The sequence below is a fragment of the Nuphar pumila genome, chromosome 8, assembly GCF_984573655.1.
Source record: "Nuphar pumila chromosome 8, dmNupPumi1.hap1.1, whole genome shotgun sequence".
Classification (NCBI taxonomy): domain Eukaryota; kingdom Viridiplantae; phylum Streptophyta; class Magnoliopsida; order Nymphaeales; family Nymphaeaceae; genus Nuphar; species Nuphar pumila.
Window position 1 is genome coordinate 111,812,550 of NC_143256.1, and position 7,989 is coordinate 111,820,538.

The window sequence follows — 7,989 nt, forward strand, 5'->3', positions numbered from 1 at the left end:
AATTACTGTGATGAAGATCACTGACACTGGTGATACACCCTTGCTAGGATCGATCACCGCCATGGACTGTTTTGACAATGCACGCAATCACTCAAGCCTTCTTAAGCTCACTAATGATAATACTTTGCTCAGCGCTCACAGGTGCCGCTCAATACACGCACACAGGTACCATGTGACTCAACACTCACAAGCACAATAAGCAGTGCACTTACAGGCGCAAAATTGAAATAGTGAGCACAAACACATTATGAAACAACACACACAGACACGATACTAATGCTACACATAAAGGCGATGAATTGAAGAGATCTCACTCGAATTTGTTCGATCATCGTTGAGTCTGTCACAACAGATTTGGATGCATCAAACACTTTAAGAAACTAATTGCAAAAGAATTTCCTATGCACTTAGCTGTAACTCAGTTAAAGATTATCTAAGCTTAAAGCTTAAGTCACTGGTAGCTTCATTTGATTCCAAAGTCACAATCGTAAAAGCAATGCTTCTATTGATGCTTGATCAGTCATTCTTTTGCTGCATTCATCTGTAAAATATTCAATTGTTGAGCTATGAATTAAAAGGTTTAGGTGTGTGAATGCACTCATCTGCTAGTCGATATTAGGCGTTAATGAGCTAAGTGCTCATTGAAATTTCCTATAGCTTTATTCGATCCAACTCTATGCGATGATCCGTGGATTAATTCTCCTTCTTTGTTGAATTTCATTTTGCTACAACTGAATGAGAGATTATGGAATTCAGATGAAATAAAGAATGGTATGGATGATCCTTAGCTAATCTATGACTGGATTAGTAATGCCTATTTCCTCATCAAGAGGCCTTCTCCACTTTGAATCCCAAGAGATCAATTTTCATTTCTCAAATCTCAAGATTACAAAAATTGACTGAATGTTAAAATTACAAAAGAATCAGCTATTTATAGGCTGAACAACTGAATGACACCAAATGAGACAGGCGACCCAAGCTTCAAACCCTGCTGGCGTCAAACTTTAAAAGACTGCTGAAACCATACAACCATGGCTGCTTACTGCACGTGACAATGTTAAACGCTCTATCTAACATGCAACCATGTTGCTTGCTAACATTACCATTCTCGTGATTGATATCTTGCTGCTCGATGTGCTCATTCTGCCTCTTGAACTCGACTAGCCCGATTCTGTCCCATTCTACTGGATTCTGCCATTCCACTATTAACGTTTTCAATATAGCTCATATCAATCCCTCCCTGTTGAAATTGTCCTAGTCCTCTAGGATGCAACTCTGAATATCTATTCTTCATATTATAATCCATTCCCAAGTAGTAGATGCTTCTTCTTCATTGCCCCATTTAATTAAAAGTTTTTAAATTCTCCTTATTCCTCTTCTCACTAATTTGGATTTCAAAATCCTTGTGGGCTGCCTTGTGACGGTTTCTTGAATATTTTCCCTAGGAGGTTGTCCATGATAAGGCTTTAGGCGAGAGACATTAAATACAAAATGAATGAGGATGCTTGGAGGTAATTTTAACTTATAGGCTACATCTCCAATTCTTGCCACAACTTTATAAGGACCAAAGTATTTAGGCGAGAGCTTAGTTATGGGATTCTCGCTTAATAAAAATTATCCATAGTGAATGCTCTTAAGCCATACCCAATCACCAATTTGAAACTTCCTATCCTTTCTTTGCTTATTATAGACTTGTTTCATTCTATTTTGAGCATTATCAATATTCCTCTTTAGAATTCTTAGAATCTCATCTCTTGCCCGCAATTGCTTGTCTACTAGAGGAATGTTTGTCGTTCCCACTTCGTATAAGAGAGTTTGAGGTGGAGATTTTCCATGCACCGCTTTATAAGGGGTCATACCCATAGTAGTGTGAAATGAAGTGTTGTAACACCATTTGGCCTACGGTAGATATTCCACCCAATCCTCTTGCTTCTCACTTATGAAACACCTTAAGTAAGTTTCAATATGCAAAAGCATCCCGGTATGGTCTTACACTTATCAGCCCTTATCCCGACATAAGAGGAATGTAGTGATCTTGAGTATGTGTAAGAGGTAAACCCTTAGGTTCTCCAAAGACATCTTGAAATGACTAAAGCAACTCACTTATGTCCGTAGGGATGTGATCTTCTACTTTGAACTCCTCTTGTTGTATAAGTGGTTGTGCAACACAAATAAAAGCCATGTGAGTAGCCCGAATTTTTTTTAATGCCTCTTGGCTATCCACAAGCTTTTTATCAAAAGTGTTGTTAGCTTTTAAGCTCATAGGATGCTCCGCCTTAGCGAATGCTATTTCCATATTAGTAAAATTCCACGTGACACTTTCAAGTGAGAGTAACCAACACATTTCAAGCACAACATCAACTTCATGCATTGGCAAGACAAATAAGTCCAACTTGAAATGAGAGCCTTGGAGGTTAAGCTCAACATCCATGCAAAGGTGACCACACTTGAGATGGCTTTTATCTCCTACCATAACATCAAACTTTGAATGTTCATGTGGCCTAAACTTGAATTTAGACACTAAGTCCTCTCTCACAAAGTTGTGGGTATATCTATGAGTACTTCAACTCTTTTGTCGAAAAATGTACCAGAAACTCTTATAGAATTTGAGGCGGATTTACTTCCCAAGGAATAACATTGGCCAATTGGTCATTGAATAATATCAATTTCCTCTTGGTCCAATTCTTTTAAGATATCCTCCTCTTTTGATACACTATCATCTTCATTAGTAGTCATAATTAAACATTTAAAAGAATTGCACTTGTGATCAGGCTTCCAAGTACCTTTATAATTAAAACATAACCCTTTTCTTCTTAATTCATTCATCTCTTCCCTAGAGATGCGCTCAACCTCAAGGTTATTGGCACCTTTGAATTTGACTCCCTTATTAGGCGTGGGCCTTGGTATGAACTTGTAATTAGAAGTAGAATTCCATGAACTCTTGCACATACCATGCATTCTTTTATGTTTCTCCTCAATTATGCGAGCTTGAAGATAACAATCTTCAAGTGAATTTGAGTTTTTTGCTAGAAACTCATTGCGAATCACATTTTTGAGTCCTCCAATGAAAGAGCTCAAGAGTGCTCCTTTATTTCATTCCTCACATAAGGAGCATAAGTCTTTAAATTGCACTTGGTATTCTTCCACGGTGTAAATACCCCAAATTTTCACCCTCATTCATAAACCCTTTTCTCTTGCCACTGGGACCCACTCTCTAAAGCCTTCAGGGAACCAGTTGGTCGACATTTGAGCTAGGGCTATTCAAAGCCCAAGTTTTACATCAAAATCCAATATCTCATCTTGCAATCAAGATTTAATCTCTATTTTAGCTTAATTTTAATCATCAATTCTTGCTTTTGAACAGAAATGCTCAATTCTTTTTCTCTGCCAGGGGTCTGAGACTTCAAATCTCTTATCCAGGGTTTGCCTTTTGCAATCATTTCATAACATTATATATCATTTCATATCATTTTATGTTATTTCATTGCATTGCATGGCATTTTCGAGATCCAACACTTTGGTTTTTTTAAAATCTTTCAATCCAGATTTGAGTTTTAAAACCCTATTTTGAAATCAATTTCAAATACCTGGGTTTTAAATCGATATTTTGCCACTTGTTAACCCTCAGGATCTTATATTTCTTTATTTCAAAATATTTTTTTAAAAAGCAATCTGGATTCATTTTAAACTCAATTTTAACTGATCTGAATTCTCAGATGAGACCCATCTAGGTGGTGTTGCTTTTGGATCCCTTCTTTTATCCAAATTTCTTAAATTTTAGAGTCCTAGTTGGATCAGGACTCTGTCTCTTTACATTTTTGGACCATTTCAAAATTCTATTTTAGTTTTAAATCAGAAAAAGTCTTATCTCTAGTCCATTTCCTTCATTTTGGCCAAAATCTCAGAGTTTCAATCAGGCTAGGACTCTATTGCAGAGTTTCAGTCGGACTAGGACTCTATCCCGATTTCATTCTTTATTTCTGTTTTTTACTTATTTTCAAGAACCTTATCATCTGACTTCCAAAGGACAAAAAGCTTAGAGTTTCAGTCAAACTAGGACTCTATCACAGAATTTCAGTCGGACTAGGAGTCTGTCTTCCATCTCTATTTTTATTTGTTTTTAACAAAATCTGTTAAAATCTTTCATTTTGGTCAAAATTTTAGAGTTTTAGTCAGACTAAGACTCTATCACAGAGTTTCAGTAGATCAGAACTTTATATTTCACTTCTGTTTTTACCTGTTTTCAAGAAAATCTTTTAAAATCTTTCGAAAGAAGTCAAAATGCTAGAGTTTTAGTCAAATCAGGACACTTTTCCAGAGTTTTAGTTGGATTAGGACTCTAACCCTGACTTTATTTTTTTAGAAAATCTTTCAAAAACTTCTTTATTTATCTTTTGAATAATTCAATTTCAAATTTCAGGACTTCATTGTAGAGTTTCAAAATTTTAGAACTCTACCCAGAGTTTCAATCGGTCAAGAACTCTACTATGATTTCATCTTTTTACTTTTATTTCACTTGTTTTCCGAAAATAGATTCAGTTCTAAGAGTTTCAAAATTTTGGGACTCTATCCCAGAGTCCCAATCGATTAGGACTCTGACCTTGGTCTCGTATTTTGTTCATTTTCACCAATTTCTGAAAAGATCTTTCAAAACCTCTTCGTTTTCTTTTAAAAAACCTAAATTTCACGAGTTTCAAAATTTCAGGACTCTAGTCCAGAGTTTCAGTCAGTCTAGGTGTTATCATTGCAAAATTTTACTTTTGCAAGTCAAACTCACCTTTGAAAAGTTTTTAAAAATAACTCGCCTCAATTTTAAAATGCAAGATAATTCTGAAGAATGAGACTCGCCTGTCTGTACGAGGTTTAACCGTTCCTGGCACCATAACCAAAGGTAATTGAACCAAGGATCTATCTAGTGCTTTGCTTTGCTCAATTTGTCTAAATCAATATTCTATTTCCTAAATGCACAAAGAATCAGGCATGTGCTATGAATTTTTGAAAATGTAGATTTAAAAACATGATGTTTGCTTGAAATAATTGGAAATACTTGGAAAAGGGGACACTTTGAAAATCATAAATCACATTTAGAAAACATTTCTAAAGAAAAGGAAAATCAATTTATGAAGAAATCTTGAGGTTTTAAGAAAATCGATTTTGAGGAAATACAAATGACTTTGGGAAAAGTTGGTTTTTGTTGAGATTGAATTGGAAAACATCAAAATATATGGGCGTGTATCCCTGTGAAAACTATTTATGATGCAGTCTAACTTAGATGATGTATGAATGCTATTTTATGAAAATATTTTTTTTTGAAGAAATTTTGAGAAAATTATTTGAAAAAGGGATTTTAGGTGCCTTATAGAATTTCAATGAAGTAAATTTGCCTTATATCCCTTACTATGGCCACATATATGGATTGAATATAACCTATTTGATTCTAAAAGGAGAAAACTATTTAGAAAACTTTGAAATATGCAATGGTTTTTGAAGATAGCCTAAGCGTGTAGGCAATTTATGGCTTAGAAAAAGATGATAAATCTCGATTTTGTTCGTATTCTGACTATGGCCATAAATACAAAACCCATCAAGTTTATCAACTCCTTAGAAGCTAGTGCACGTTCCATTCATGTAGACCATAGTGAATTTGAATATACATGAATCATCATCCATCACACATTAAAATTATTGAAAAATAAAACTATATGCAATGCAATCCTATTCTAAGCAGAAATTTAAATTCTCATTCCAAAGTTTAATTACATTTTACATCAATGATAAATTAAAATAAAAGAAAAAAAAATAAATACAGTCTTGAATGTCCCTGCAAAACTAGAAAACTTGTTAGTGAAGATATGTTAACTTTTCTGGATTTATCCAATAATATCTAGAAATTACTAGATTTATCTAGGTATAATCTTTTTTCCATGTTTCTTTGAGATAAACATAATAAAATATGATATAAAATTAAAAAAATAATAAAGATAAATAATTTTAAAATTCAGAATTTAGAGAAAAATGATAAAAATATCCCTGAAAACAAGACTATGGTCTTCAAATCAGGGTTTTCAGAAAAGATTTTGGTAAAACTTTGGATTTAGGGCTCAAATGGATTCAAATAAACACCAAATTGGGTGTTAAACACCCTAGCATGATTATAAACATTATCAAACATTAAAAATATGAAAAGTTATATAAAAAATAAAATATCACAAAAATAGTAATTTTTGACAGTGTTTTACTCGAATCGGGACTCTGTGGGCACCCTATTTTCATGATTTAATCAAATAATATATCAAATAAATTCAAAAAATTATAAAAATCAACATGGATAGTTTGGATAACCCTAAAATTAAACTATAATAAACAAATATATTTTTGATATTATTTTAATATGAAAATTGAATAAAACTCTAAAATACGTGATTTTGCCCATGGGCACATACCAATCACAGTGTCAGACCCAAATCAGGTATCAAATCACTATGAAATTTTTCAAACATTTTCAGAAAGATATTAAACAGAAAAATAAAGATTTCCTTTTTTATAGATAAAAAAAATCATCATTGGTTAGGGAGATATTGCTCCGGCAATATACGCTTGATTCTGACGAATATATAACGAGTTAAAATAAATATATCCGATTTTAGGTACAGGAAAATATAGAAAATCATGTTCAAAAAATTAAAAACTTTAGCAGATGAAAGTAGACACATAAAGAAAGATTTTTTTATTCACGGATCATCGATTAGATCTCCGGTGAGGAAGATACAATCAACATAAGTCGATCTAGGGTTTAAACAATGCATAACAAGCTCTGTAAAACCGATTCTACTTTCTGATAAAGGAAAAATAGCAAATAGATGCATAAAAATTCTAAAAATTTACATAAAATACTAGACATAATAATAAAGATATTGCAACTTATGGATCATCAATCGAATCTTCGATGAGGTAGATACAACCTCGGTAAGTAGTTCTTAAATCCATATAGCAATTTCTTGGTTTAAAAATTAAGGTAGGGTTTTCTATTTTTTTGACAGAGTTATAAAACCCAAAATAATCCGATTTTTTACAGTAAATCACTGAAATGTTCACAGTTTAACCTTAAAAAAATCAGTTTTTTTTTTATAGAAAAATGTACATAAAATAACACTGTTCCCACCCGGCCAGGATCAAAGATCGCATATTATTGATAAAACTTGAAAAACCCTAATCTAAATATGAAAAATAATAAGAAAAACATGCAAATAATATCATAAATTTGAATTTGATGCTTGAATAAATAAAATAAATATTAATATAATAAAATAAGTAAAAAAAATTAGGGAAAGCATGATTGGAATTTGATTTAGCCGCTAAAAGAGAGATTCGACCATCGAACGGTCGAATCTCAATCTTTTTCAAGCGTTTGATATAATAAACTCATAACCAACAATTTCAATGGATTATAAACATGCAATCAACCGTGGATGATCTGTAGATCATCATATTGAATCATTTTAGGGCTCTTTAAATGAAAAAAACAAGGAAAAAACTCATGCATAGGGGCGGCAATAGCTAAAAAACCTAAAAAAAAATAAAAGAAACTAATAAAATAGCAAAGAAAGTTAGAAGAACTCTTACCTTGGAGGCTGCTGCAATGAAGGAGAGCTTGGGAGGAGGAAGCCACAATTTTTTTGAGAGAAAAAGAGGTGAGAAAAGCCTCCTTGACCTCCCTAGAGTCCCTATTTATAGGTTTTCAAGCATTAATTAGGGGGAGTCCTAATTGTTTTGTAATTTTCTTAATTAACTTAAATAGGGAGCGGTTTTTCGAGCTGGGAATCTTATCCTAACTAACCTCTAATTAGTCAACCCCAACTAATACTCCTAATCAGCCCTTAAAACCAACCCAAATGTGGCGCCACCCCTCTGGGCCCATATTTGATTTTAAAACTTTAAATAAAATAAAGTTAAAATTATTAGAGTAAAATTAGATTTTTCTAAAGTAAA